We start from the raw sequence: 14720 nt of genomic DNA, 5'->3' as shown, positions 1-14720 counted from the left end.
TATGTTTTATATAATTATATACAGTATATATACAGTATATGTATACTATCATGTTACAGTGCTTTAAAAACCTTTTAGATATTTTTTCAGGGGTGGGGTATGTAGAGAATTTTGGGGCTGTTGGCAACCCTTGCATTTTAGACTAGAAAACAGGGGGAAGTAGGAGGCAATTTGTATCCACTGTCTTGAGGATCAAGGACTATGTGAATTTACTGCATCATAGAGCAGTGGTTGTGTCATTTGCATTCAGAAACAGGGAGATGTGTGTATAATTCGCACTCAGATACAGTAAATGTATGCGGGAGGCTTTGCACCGAGAAAAACAAGTTGTGTGTTTCCTTCATTCTCAAGAAAGGAGGGCTGTGTGTATCCTTTTCATTCTGAAATAGAGACTGTGTATGTATCCTTTACATCCTGGACCAGAGGTGTGTAAATCTTTTCTGATAATACAAACGTGTTTGGATTGTCCTTAATGGTTATGGATGTGTGACATTTGCACTCACAGGCAAAATGTTGTGTTTGTGTGTACTGTATATAATATAGTGAATAAAGTACCCCCTCTTGTAAAATATAAGGATATTATAAGTTACCGAGAAGTTTCATGACCATATAAAAACACGAGGCCGAAGGCCGAGTGTTTTTATACAGGTCATGGAACTCCGAGGTAACTTATAATATCCTCATATTTTGCAACTGGGGGTACTTTATTAATTATAATACACAAATTTCAATGAGTCATGTGACAGAAATGACATCAGAACTCACCGTTTATAACTGATGACATCAGAACTCACCGTTTATAAGGATATAATTTACAGGATATTCATGGCTTTTGTGTATTAAATTAATATTATAAAACGTGTACCGTATGCACATCACCTAACTTCAGGGGCTCAGCGCCATGTATGTATTTGCAATATGTAGATTCTGGCAAATGCCAATGGAGCTGGTGTAAGATGCCATAGACTATTGGGACTATAGGAGCCTGTTGTGGCCTCTGTGTACTTGAAATACCAGGGCCTATTTTAAATCTCAGTCCAGGGCTGCTCAGGACTACAACACATTGCTTTGTGCCTTCAGGGGCAGATCGCTATGTTTAAGGAGAACGTGTCACAATACCGCATATTTTCTCTTCATGTATCTGCATGGTACATTCTTGTATTTTGCTCTGTAAGTATCTGTCTGTGCTATGTATTTATTGTACTATTTATTAGGACCTGTTAAGCTGCTTAACGTCTTTTCATCCCTATTGATTACTCTATAACTCTGCAGGCTCTGACCGATCTCACCCAGCAACTCATACATCACATGCTGACAGATATTACCTGCTCTACAGGAGTTCCCCAGAGCTTCTATTCTGCTAAGGCTCCAGTGATGGGATTCCAACACATTCTACTGGGATAATAACAACGTAAAAGGGAGGATAATTCTGGGCCTATTTTCCTTTCATTCATTTTTAAAACTATTTTGTGGAGTAAAAGAGCCTGTACATTCAGTGCTATTGGGCACTGCAAGGAAAATATAGTCAGTAGTACATGGACAAAAGCAGTTTACTAGTAATTTCTAGTAATTTCTCAATTTTGGAAGGATACTATTTTGTGGAATCAATATGTAATGTTATGTTAATTGGATTGGCATTTTAAATATAGTACTTTTAAAAATATATGACATTGTATGGGTACTTAAGGCCATGGTTAGATCAGAAGTCTCAAAAATTGCCCTGCAACAGTGGCTGCAGGCAGATGGGCAAAACACCAGTGTTACCAGGGAAAGCAAGAGGCATAGTTTAAGCATTAACCACTATTTGCTTTTAAATGATTCTGTGTTGATTTACAATGATAGGCCTGCTCCAAGGAAGCCAACAGGAGCTAGATACATCAGATAGGCCCAAGTTAAGCATAGTTGAGTTGCAGGCACTAGACTAATGGATGAAATTCATTAACTGTGCTCTTTGCACTTCTGTATAGTTGTGCTCCACACCAGTGCAAAGGCGCAGACATCAGTTTCATGTTGAGAGAGTTAAACATTATGCACTTGTGGGGCTGATTTGCATCTCTGTTCAAATGCAACACCCCTCACAGCCAAAATTATACAGAAAATATGGGAAATACTGCCTTCTGGGTAAAACAAACATGGTGGACTGTGTCTGAAATTGCACTTTACACACTGACCTTATGTAATTAAATTACCCTTTATATATTTATTTGCAAGGAAGTGCTTCAGAATACATTTCCTTCCAAGTCTCTACATTGCAGTTAGTTCCAGGTTATACTCTTAGCACCTTTGCAGCTCCAGTGCATCCAGTTTTTTTAACAACCATGATTTGAAACAGTCCCTGGCGCAAAAATATTCGATTTGGACCGTCATTTGTACCATTTTATAATGAATTCTAACAAAGGTTTGAATAACTGGCTTTGTTGGTGTGGCTCTCAGGGTATGAGGTATGGAAAGTTCAGTCACATTTGAAGAGCCTCTGGTTGTCCTGTATATTTTATAGCATAAATACATCACCCTTAATGCATAATACAGGTACAGTTGTAATACCTTTACCCACAGCCTTTTTTCTTTTTTTATATGGTGCATGTTCCACGCTAAGTATTTTCAAGTGCATGGGCTTCTCTTTCAAAGAGGAGGGATATGTCTCTTATATATTATACATCCTTGGGAACCATATTCTATCCTTCATTTAATTCCAAATTCCCCTACAAGTATCATCCTCATCTCCCACTGTTACCTCATATTCTTCCTCACCTACCTCACATTTCGTCCCCCCTAATCATTTATTCCCTTCCCCCAAACCTCAGCCGCATTTCCAGCATTCCTCTTAATACCACATTAACGAAAGCTACTCATTTGAATACATAATCAGCTCTAGCATTCTGCCTGGCTAATTTCGAGGTGGGGAAGAAAATGTGCTGGGGGGGCTGAGGGGACTTGCAGCATTTGCATATTAATTTTCCAGAAAGAAAGAAAATGTTTACAGCATTCTTACATGGGTATCCAATAGGTTTTAAACCCTCCCTTTCTGAACAAGAAGTCTAGGATTAACCCTTTTGCCATCTAAAGGACAAGAAATGCATTTCAAGTCAGTGCATCTCTGAGCATTTTTGGCAGCGCACGTGTTATCACTTGAGATTTTAAGCACACAGAAATTACCAAGCATCTGTTAACCTTCTCTGCATGAGTGTGCAGTCAGAGTATTGCGCTAGGATACCCTCAATCTCTGCATTGTGCAGCATATCCCATAGATCCGCAGAGCCATGTTTAACCCATCTCCAGACGCAGTTCAGCCCAAGGATGTAACTGTGGGCTTCATTAACAGTATTGCAGGCAGAAATGCCAAATACTGCCAGGCACCTTTCTACAAAGAATACGATGCATTAAAGGATCTGGATATGGGCTGCTGGGAATTCATTCATCCCAGGATCACCCCAGTTGGGCATTTCAGTCTCCAGGATTATAGTGCTGCAAACACACTGTTTCACTAACCAAGCTCGAGGGCAACTGTTACTGTGAACTTTACATTACTTTTACTTTATCTACTGTCTGAGGATGTTGGGAGCTGTAGTTCTTAATAGATGGAGGACCATGAGTTGTATATTCATTTCTTAAAGAATCTGAACAGAGCCAGAAGACCTTCTTTGTGCAGACATCCCATCAAATAGTTAATGGTTTTTAATCCTCTGTGCCTGCTTGATAATGTTCAGATCCTCATTTGCATACTGCAGTGTGCGCGCAATTAAATTGAACTTTTAATTTCTTCAGAGTAAATGACTATGTGTCCTACACAGCACACTGAAATACCAGGGGATTGCCATGAGACAGACAAAGGGGAGATTCACTTCTATCCTGTTCCCTTTGTATCTGTAATGGAGAACAGCGGACATATGGTTTGAAGCAATCCTAGTGTAAAATCCAAATGGTACTTATAAAGAGTGACATATTGTACAATATCTAAACACTGGCATTGCATTCTATACGTTTCTTTGGATCACAGAAAGCTTTGTAGATTACTCACTTCCACAGAAGACATTTCACTTAGGGGAGAGAGATGTATCCCATTTAATTCTTTAGGGCAATTGTTCCAAATCAGGGATGTCAGATTCATGGGCCAGAGCTGTCCTTGCCCAATCTACCATTATAAATGTTCTGTACTTACTTGTGGACTATTTCCCCATGGCACATGAACAACAAATAGCTAGTTATGCATTATCTAGTACTGAGATTGCTTAAACAGAATCCTCCAAAGCCATTTTCCACAGTCCATTTTAATCAAATAATTCTAATTTTTAAAAAGTTTTTCCTTTTCATTTGTAATAAGAAAACAGTATCTTGTACTCGAACCTAACTAAGCTGCATGGTTCCATATTGGTGGCAAAAGAATCCTATTGGGTTTAATGTTTAATTGATTTTTACAAGAACAGACTATACCATCATGGTGTTGTGTGGTGTTACGTACGGTTGCATGACAAGATCAGACAAAATCTGAACCACGAAATCTGATCAAAAGATTAGCCCTTAACTTATCCAAATTAAAAAAGACAGGTTCCAAGCATTTCACCCCACAGGTCCGCCCCCCACCACACAGTAAAAAAACAAAAAAAATATTGGTGGTCAGGGCCTCCCATAAAAAAAACATTTGTGGCCAGGGCCCCCCCATTAAAAGATATTGGTGGCTAGGACCCCACATGAGAAAAAAAAATTGGTGGCCAGGGTGGCCCCACATTATAAGAAAATTGGTGGCCAGGGCCCCTTAAACGTCCATGCGGCCCATGCCTTCCCGAAGTCAGCAACTCTCAGAAAGATGGGGGGCCCGGATAATCAAGTAAGTGTGGCGTGGCCAGGACCCCCTTACCCTTGGGGCCCCCTACAACTCTCCCCCCTGTCTCCCCCCTGTCCCCCCTGCCCTGGGCCTCTGTATACTTGAAATCTCAGTCCAGACCTGGTAACCACTATAAACAGTAGTACACTTGTGCTTTATATTAGTTTCCCCGTCCAGCCCCTTTCTGACCCGGCAAATTAGACTTAAGCTAGTGATCTCAAACTAGTGGCAGGCGACGAGTGAGCAAGGGGTGGATGGGTGGAGATAGATGTTGCTTTTTGCAGGGATGTGTGGGCAGGGTCGATCCTGGGGTTGCTGACGCCTGAGCCTGCAGGCCCCTCCCATTCTGCACTTAAAACATCAGCGTCAGAGCAGGTGCAATAGCACTCTCTGCACTAGCAGAGACAAATTTCCAGGTTAAAACCCAGAAATTTAGCTCTGGAGAACCTTTGTGAATCATTCACACTTTGCATTTGGGCTTTGGTTTGTAAATGCACTTTGTACATGTGCCATAGTCCTAACTGAGATGATAGCTTTAAAATGATGCTATACTGTCTGTTACTTTAGCCAACATACTGAAGGTGAGAATTTAACCCTGAAAGATATCGATCCTATGCATAACCATTATTTTACAGTATAAGCAGCCAGTCCATCTGTTTGATGAATGTGTTTTTATGGGCTATTGCTGAGCATATCACTGCTGTTTATATTGATCAGCTATGTCATTAAACTACTTAAGAACTATGGTGTTAAAGTATAGAGATATGAAGTGCTGGAGAGAGGAGAGGGGCCCTGGCAGCTTATTTCATATAACTGAATTGATTCCTTTGCTTTTGGTCTTAAGTACTGTATTAGTAACCATATGAAAGCAAAGTGCAGCAAAGGAAAATCTTTCTATTATATGTGCCCACAGGATTGTTATTGCCCTAACAATTTGTTTTGGAGCCTGAATATGTTTGGTAATCAAGCATGGACAAGGAAGGCTTCATAACATTGACAATGTGGGGTTGCATACATAACAATTTGCCTCTGCTGGGTTTGTAGACTCAACAGAGAACTTTTAAGAAAAACTATACCTCCAAAATGAATACTTAAGCAACAGATTTATATCATATTAAGTGGCATATAAAATAATCTTACCAAACTGTAATATATATATATTTAAGTAAATATTGCCCTTTTACATCTATTCCCTTGGGTTGAGCCCCCATTTTGTGATGGTCTGTGTGCTGCCTCATAGATCACCTGACCAGAAATAATGCAGCTCTAACTGTAACAGGAAGAAGTGTGGAAGCAAGACAGAACTTTATCCGTTAATTGGCTCATGTGACCTAACGTGTATGTGCCCTTGGTTTGTTTGTGTGCACTATGAATAGTAGGATCAGATTTGTATTTAGGATTACCCACTACAAAAAAAAAAAGTATACAGTATTATTATGAAAATGTTTTTTTTACATGAAGCAGAGTTTTACATTTGAGCTGTGATAGATTTTTTATATAGACCTACATTGCTCAGGGGTTTAGTTTTCCTTTAAAATGTTATTCAGTGGTTCTCTTCCAGCTGCTGTGTGGTTCTCTTGCTTCCCAAATATTGGGTAGTTTGTCCACTTAGGAGAGTCAGTTTCCAAAAAATTTTTTCATTACTTTCCAGATGAACAAAAGACCCATTAACATGACCATCCCCTTTAACTGAGTTATGATAACAATCGTACAGCTGGAAATTAGTGAGTTGTATAACACAATAAACAAATGTTCGACCACCAATAATACTTTTGGCAAATGTCCCCTTTAAGTTATTCAGTAACTTTGCTGTTTTTACTTCTGCCAAGAGCTTATTGAATAATTCCATAGGATTTCTTTTGTGCTGGATTTCAAAGTTCTAACTAAAACCATCTGTGACAGGTAAAATGGCTAAGCAAAGCTTTCAGTATAGTGCAGGTTTTAATTATTTAATGGGGTTCATAATTTATGTTTAGTATTCTGTATCACTAGCATGTGAAATTTTATTGAGATACTGCTTTTGTACAGAAACCCAAGACTTTTGTGTTCAGGGAGATTTTCCTTTTAAAAGTCCCTATATGAATCTTATTAGAGTATACAGTATACTCATAAAGTTTCTCAGTTCCCCTTAAATTCCAACCCTAACAGTTATATTAAAGAGAAACTGACACCAGAAATTAAACATTTTTACACCTATCGTAGCAATGCCTTTGCAAGCTATTTATAATTTTAAAGTATTTTCCAGATGCTTTTACATTACTGGATAACAATACATTTTACATTATCTGATGCCAATATTCTTCTATGAAGAGCTGCCATATTTTTGCATTAGAAACGCTAACTGAGACGAGACAGTCAGGTTGGCAAAACAGGTTTAGGAACTTCATGTAACGATTACTTACAAAAGCAGCCCTATCAGCAAAGAAATAATCAAATATGACCTAAAGGTAACTTGTAATGTATATTCATATTTTGAAGCGTAGGTGTCAGTATCACTTTAAGTCAAGAGGCTTGCATTACCCAGAACAAAGGGATTTCCTTTAAACGCTATTAAACTGAATCATTATAGTGTGTCGGGTTCATACTGCATAACATATTGTCGTTATGTGATTCTGTGTGAAATGGAACACAGAACAAAAGTGGTATCTCAATGTACAGGCTAGGAGGAAGTAAAGCATTTACCCTATTACTAGTGATGGGCGAATTTGGGGCGTTTCGCTTTGCCGAAAAATTAGCAAAATTTGCGAAATGGTGAAAAATTTGCGAGACGCCGGTGTCCATTTTTTTACGCTGGCAAAAATTCGCTGGCGAAAATGCGCTGGCATCCAAAAAAAAAACAGACACCGGCATCCATTTCTTTCTTTCTTTTCTTTTGAAATTCTTTTTATGAGATTTTCATTAAAATACAAGAATTTGACAATATGTTAAACATACAATGTTTCAACAAGGAGCAAAAGAAATATTCTTAAGCATAACGGTCAGAACATTTGACATGAAAAATAATAATAATAAAAAAAAAAGGAAAATACAAATAACATAAAATATTAAAATATTAGAAGTCCATTTCTTTCTGACGCGAGCAAATTTTTGCTGGGGAATTTTCGCATCGGTCTCACAAATTTATTCACCGGCGGCGAATCTGGGGAATTCGCTGCGAACTCGCGCCTTGTGAATAAATTTGCCCATCACTACCTATTACCTTCCTATAGCTGTTATTGGACAGTGATGCCCCTAATGATGCCATGCCACTTCTGAAAATCCCTATCTATGCCTTCTGCTAGCTATTTGGAAAGGCATCACAACAGGAGTGCTATGGGAACTGATAAGCTTGGCTGTGGCAGACAGTATGAAACAATGCTGCTTGGAAACATCTTTGTAGAGGCTAGGGAGGAAAAAAACATGCACCCGCTTCTAAATATTTCCATTAGCCAAATGTAAAGGAAAAGTGTATTCTACTGTATATATTGCTTTTGTTTTCGCCTTAAACCTATAATCACCAAAAGATGTTCTCCATTTAGTGCAAAGCAGCCACTAAGCATTATGGGTGCAAAGCAATTTCCCTGTATGGGCTGCACTGTCTGCTAGGTTTGTTCTGGTTGTGAAGAGTGATAACTATGACTAAAAGGGGTATAGTGGTCCTGTGCTAACCTCTAACTTTTTACGAATATTAATTACAGGGTCCCACCAAACACCTACATTTGTCCCTACCCAGATGTGCAAACAGCACAACACTAATACTCAGTAATGGATATAGCCAAGTGCAGAATTGTGGAATCCCAATCTTGTCTTGGTCCTCCAGTTGTTGCAAAACAGAAATGCCTCTTCCAGCTTTTAACAAATCCCATTGAGCATCTACATTATATTTATGCTGTCAACAGGTGTAGATGTCAAGCTCGAGGTTGAGGAGGACAGCTGAACTTTTGAAGTTGGGCATCTCTGCTGTAAAAGATGCAAAAAAAATAGTACCTCCTACTCTCTGGCAACAATAAAAATAATTTCCAAAATCCTTTGCACAAAAGCAGTGGTATGTTCTTTTGTGCAAAGTTCCCATTTTGCCAGTCTGTGCCTTTAAGTCGATGAATAATACATGGTAATATTTTATGCCAGGCTCTCTCTTTCCTTCTCTCCCCCTGGATATCTTCTGACAATTACTGCTTCCCTGGCAGCTGGTAAGTGTGCGTGTACGTGTGTCTGTATGTGTGTGTGCTGCCTCCATTGTGCCACACTCTCTGTATACATGAGCAGAGCTCCTCTCTTCTCCCCCAGCGCTGAAATTTACACTGAACCAGAAATTAATTTCATAATTTTTTCCTCTCTAATTATACCAACATCTGCTGCAGCACCAAGCTGTGCACATGAATTTTAATAACTCCGCTCTCTCCCTCTCTGCTCCCTCCTGATAATTATTGAAAAGTTTAGACAGAGCAGGCTCTTCTCAAGAATGCGTAATCTGACTGTGTCTGCCATAAGGACCACTGCTTAACTCCTCTCTGCCTGATTCCTCATGGAACATTTCTGCATAACTGCCAGTTGTTCATATGGACGACTGTGTGACAGACTAAAAATTAAACAGTTAAAAAAGTATGCAAATAATAGAACAGTGTCAAATGGTATTCCGTCTACCATACTGTTGTGTGATGCAGAGGTGGAATAAACCAGTTGCAGACATAGAAAAAGCACAACATCCTGAAGAATCTGGCGCAGATGTTACTCACATACTAAACACCAAAAATTACACCAGACAGACTTTCAAGCAGTTGCATCCAGTTTGCAGTTGCCTTAATTTTGACACCATTGTGGTAAATAATGTCCCATTGTACCAAGCACATCGCTCCCTGGAATTCTGGGGGAAATGTTGCATTCTAGGAAAAATGTTTGTTTATAATCAAAATTTTGCTTTGCTCACTGCACTTGCAGTTGCAGATGTAAATCAGCCCTTAAGGCTTTCCTGTACCCATTGGAGTTCTGTAGGATATGCATTACCAGTGTATTTGGAGATCCCGCTGGGTTATGGAAATGATGCCTAGTCACTGATTTACAACATAGTGCATGTTACATTCCAATCTGCTGGCAATGCAGAGTCCCGCAACTGGGAAATATAATAAATCCCCTTGTATTTTCTCTGTCTTATCCTAAAAGTTGTCCTTGCTTGTCTATGTCATTGTGTGTTGATTACCATGGCACTTTCACAAAGCAAATCCTGTAATGCACAATAGCTTTTTAGTTGTCTGAATTGTTGTGAACTGTGATCTTGACTCACGCGACACTGTGTGCTGTTTAGATTCCCCATTCTTCACCTGCATGACGCCCCCTTTACACCCACATTAAAATATTAATGTTAGAGGAAATTTGTAAAAGTAAGAGATTTAAAAGCAGGGTGATTTAATAATATGGTATAGTGCAATAACCCTTAAATTAGCCATCCACAGACTAACCTTAAGGTTAGTGTGCTAACCACAATGGATTAAACCCCTGATTGGATATCTCCAAATAGAATAGTCAATGGCTGGACAAATTGGTTTAGATGCAATTGGGAGGAAGTGTCTCCAGTTACACCTAAACTCTGGTAAAAAGGGATTGCCATATGAGAGTGTTAGCTCAGACAGACTGATTGTGATACAATGAGATTTAAATTTTTGACTGAATGGTGTTTGCCTGAATACTGTATAGCAGCTGCAGCCTAAATACTACCTGCTACAACAATAAAGCTGTCTCACCGTCGCATGGCAACAGTCATTGTCATCAATGTATCCAGATGTCTCAGGAGTGAGAGGGAGGATCAGCCATCAAATTTGAAGAACTGGTGGTAAAGTATTTGGTACTTTGTGTCAACAGGCACTGCAAGATATTAGCAGGTTACTATCACTGTCTGTGCATTCTGACACAAATCTGCATCAAGGGGATCCAGTTTGTTAACATTATATTGTTTGTTGGCTTATTATTCTTATGTTATACTGGATTACTTCAATACGTGCTCTATCTAAATAGGGATTAGCTCTTCAGGGCCGGAACTAGGTGTAGGCAAAGTAGGCACTTGCCTAGGGCGCACTTTTAAGGGGAATTTTTTTGTTTTTTGTAAACCCTGGTTTGCTTATCCTTTAATAGTTTTCCTGCCCGTGGTTCATACTGCGGGCAGAAGCACTCCCCACCTCCCTCTTGGATGCTGCTGGCTCAGGTACATGGGGCAATATGGTGGCTGCTGACACAGGTACACAGATGTTTGGGGCAATATGATGGATTTTGGCTCCTGCTGGCACAGGTAAAAATTAGGGGCAATATGATGGATTTTTTTGTTTTATGATGGCACTGGTACAGATTAGGGTTTTGGGGCAATCTGAGGGATTAGCTGCCATTGGCACAGGTACAAATGGGGGCAGTATGATAGGTGCTGTCACAGGTACAGGGGACAATACGAATGGTAAGGTGGGAAATGATAATGAAGGACCGGGTGGGGGGGGCACTGATTGAAGCCCTTGCCTAGGGTGCCAAAATACCTTGGCCCGGCCCTGCAGCTCTAAGAGCAAGATGTTTCAAGAGTTGAAGATGACTGGTTTCTGTAGTTTAAACTGTGACTCACATTACCTAAGTGAAGTACAACAAAAATAAATAACATCACAAGAGGTGCAAATGACATAGGATTCATACAAATCAAAATGGAAAGTTTTTTTAATGAAATGTGAAACATTTAAAGCCCACACACCATGCCTCTCAGCATTCCTGGAAATGGGAAAATTAGGACAGAAAGGGGCAAGTAAGACCATGCCTATACTTATCCATGCACTTGATTTAGTATTTTTGACAAAGTATTCTCCATTTAGATTTTTAAAACACTGACCTTCTATTTTTGATTTCTATTTAAATGAAAGGAGACAACATCACACTTTGCTCACATGAATGGAATGTAACTGTTCAACACAAACTTTGAATAAAAGTACATGTAAGGTCAATAATACAGCACATAGAAAAGCATAAACATTGCTTTACACAGACACAAAACACACCAAGTATTTCTTCAGATATTTGGAATGTTTGGTTGGAAGCCTTTCTACTGATAAACAACAAGCAACCTGTATGGCCTTCCATGTGTTGCATACTAACAAACAAAGGTTTTTTTCTATGAGCCTACAGTTTTGTAATATCAGATTCTTGCGATTTCATATGCTGTTACATAATCTGGCTATAATCTGAAAGAAAAAAAATGTAACTATGTAACTATGTAAAATGAATTACAAGTAAATATACTTTGTAAAACTTCTTCTTGATACTCTTTAGATGTGTTTGTACAATTTTGGAATAAGAAAATAAAGGCATTTAAAACTACTTCTCTGTCATCTATATATCTGAAATACATTGCACTTCAAATTACTACCCGCACTCCATTGTATCTTCTTGCCTATGTTTTTTTTGGCTGCAGTTTAATACCCCTCCTGAACATGGTGGATGGTTGAGATGTCTGATGGCAAGGAGCTCCTATAAGTACAACTCAACAACGGTACTGATGAGCAAGGGGATCATGGATCTCTGAAAGAACATAAGCAGAGTATCTGTATGAACTTTTGATGGCCACACCATGCAAAGATCATCCCACATGACTACCAAACAATCTAGTTTGTGGCTAATGTTGGTGGCTGCTATATTTTTTTTCTATTCTAAATTTTAACATAATGTCAGGGGCAAAGGTTGACCCATTTCTAGTAACCCATAGCAACTTACTGTATAAGCAGATTGCATGGTCTGCTGTTTAAAAGCAAACATATGACTGCTTGCTCTAGGCTACAAGACCTTGTGCAAACTTTGCATTTGTTGTTATTGTTGCTAAGTCACCCCCATTGGGCTTTTTTTTAATTATATGGTATATAAATTAAGATGTTTGCAACAGCTATGTGAAGAAAAACTACAAATAAATAAAAACTATTTTTTTAACATATATTGGAAATTAGAAATTAGAAGGAAAATTGTTGGTGGGAGTAATAAGAAATATGATTTGAGTTTGTGGCAGCATGATTTTATACACAAGAGATCTTAGGAATTATTCTGGGTAAATTTGGGTACCCGGGCATTATCCCATAGCAACCAATCACTGATTTGCTTTTAGAACAATGAAAGTAAGCATCTGATTGGTGTTCATGGGTTACTGGCCAGTTTATAAATGCCCTCTTGCCTTCTATGAGGAGTAGAGTATAAACCTAGCACTAGGACAGCAGTGGATGTTATCTACATAGATTTTGCTAAAGCATTTAATACAGTACCATACCAGTAACAGAAGGTTACTGATTACGGTAAATGAAGGTGTACTTCAGCACATATTCTTCCAAAGTCACATAATTCGTTGGTGGATGATGATGGATGAAGAATGGGATGTTCACTTATTATCCTCATGCAACCTGAAAGAGCAGTTTTGCATAGAGGAATTGTCCAGATGTGTAACTGCTGCCAAAGGTGCATCTGCTAAATACTGCCTTGCAGGGGTGTATATTTATGCAACAAGTTATTTTGTGTATTTGTATTGTAATTAATGTAACTTACTTTGCAGAGATCTGGCTTTGCCTTGACGTGAAAAAGTCTATTTCTGTTTATTATTTTAGAAAACAGCAAAATAAAATTTCCATGACAATAAAAAAAACTCCAAAGGCGGTGGATACTTTATATAAGCACTTTATATACAGTGTTGTACTGGGGTTTCTGGGGCCCACCGGGGCAGGTACCTGGGGGCCCCCACCCAGGCCCTCCACTCCAATCAAGAGTAAAATCACTGCCCCCCACCACACACACATACTTTAAGTGTACTCTATGCTCAATGCAATCGCGTTCACAGGGGAATGCCATGATCAGCGCCTGTAGGCTTCAGTTTCCAGGTAAAAGGAGTGGCCCAGTCCAACCCTTTTTATATACATATTGCCATAGCAGATAGAATTCAGTCATACAATCATTACAGTACTTAAAGCATATGATCTCAATGTAGTTTTCCTTGAAAAAAAGGAAACTAATTATGGTGCAGTAAATACATGCAGATGTATTTACTTGTTTGTAACTACTCTGAAAATATTCATGAAATACAGGTACATAATTGCAATCCAGGCTGTTCACCTCCTCTGTCTCTCCCTGTAACACTCCTCTGTACTGGCACTCTGTCTTCCTGGTCCACTGACCACATGTTCCCACTCTGAATGCCTGACCTTTACCCTTGTGGTTATGGGCACCCATCTTCTTCTTCCTTCCCTAGGGGGGGATGTCATGGGACACCTCCAACCTCAATTCCATTTAGAAAAGGTAATAACATAATTTGTGTGCTATTCGGTAATCTACCTGACTACATGCTGCCCATGTGTCCTGTTTTCTGCGGGGCAGTCCCGATTTTGACTGCTCAGCCGGTAGTCCTGGGTTTCTTACTGAAATGTGCTGTGTTTCTCTTTGATCTTCTGCACTGATGCCGGAAAAAGATACAACGTTTCTGAAACTTAATTAAAATAAGAGGCTTTTTGGCAGAGAGCCCAGAACACTGAGCAGCTGCACTGAGATACATTTTTAACAATTTAAGATAAGCAGAGATACAATTGTAATTAATAAGATAAGCTAGTCTCTTGGAAGAACTGAGTAGCAGTTTAAAGGGAAATTTAAGCTTCATTGGCAAAACTGTTATAAAACCTAAAACGTGGCCCTAAAACTCCCACAGATTTGATCAAACTTTCATAACCTGCCAGATTTTGTTGTGGTCAAAAAATGCTTGCTGCACTACATGCTGGAGATGTTTTTATCCCTCTTTACATTTTTCAAATGTTGGGAGGTATGTGACTACCAAGGGGATAGAAGGTTCTTAGTGTACTGTAATCCTACCCTTGGAGTGGGCTGGAAATTCTGAGATGACACAAATTGGCCTTGTAAAATATTTTGTGAGCCA

Source organism: Xenopus laevis, chromosome 4S, assembly GCF_017654675.1.
Source record: "Xenopus laevis strain J_2021 chromosome 4S, Xenopus_laevis_v10.1, whole genome shotgun sequence".
Taxonomy (NCBI): Eukaryota; Metazoa; Chordata; class Amphibia; order Anura; family Pipidae; genus Xenopus; species Xenopus laevis.
This window is presented reverse-complemented; position numbering follows the sequence as displayed.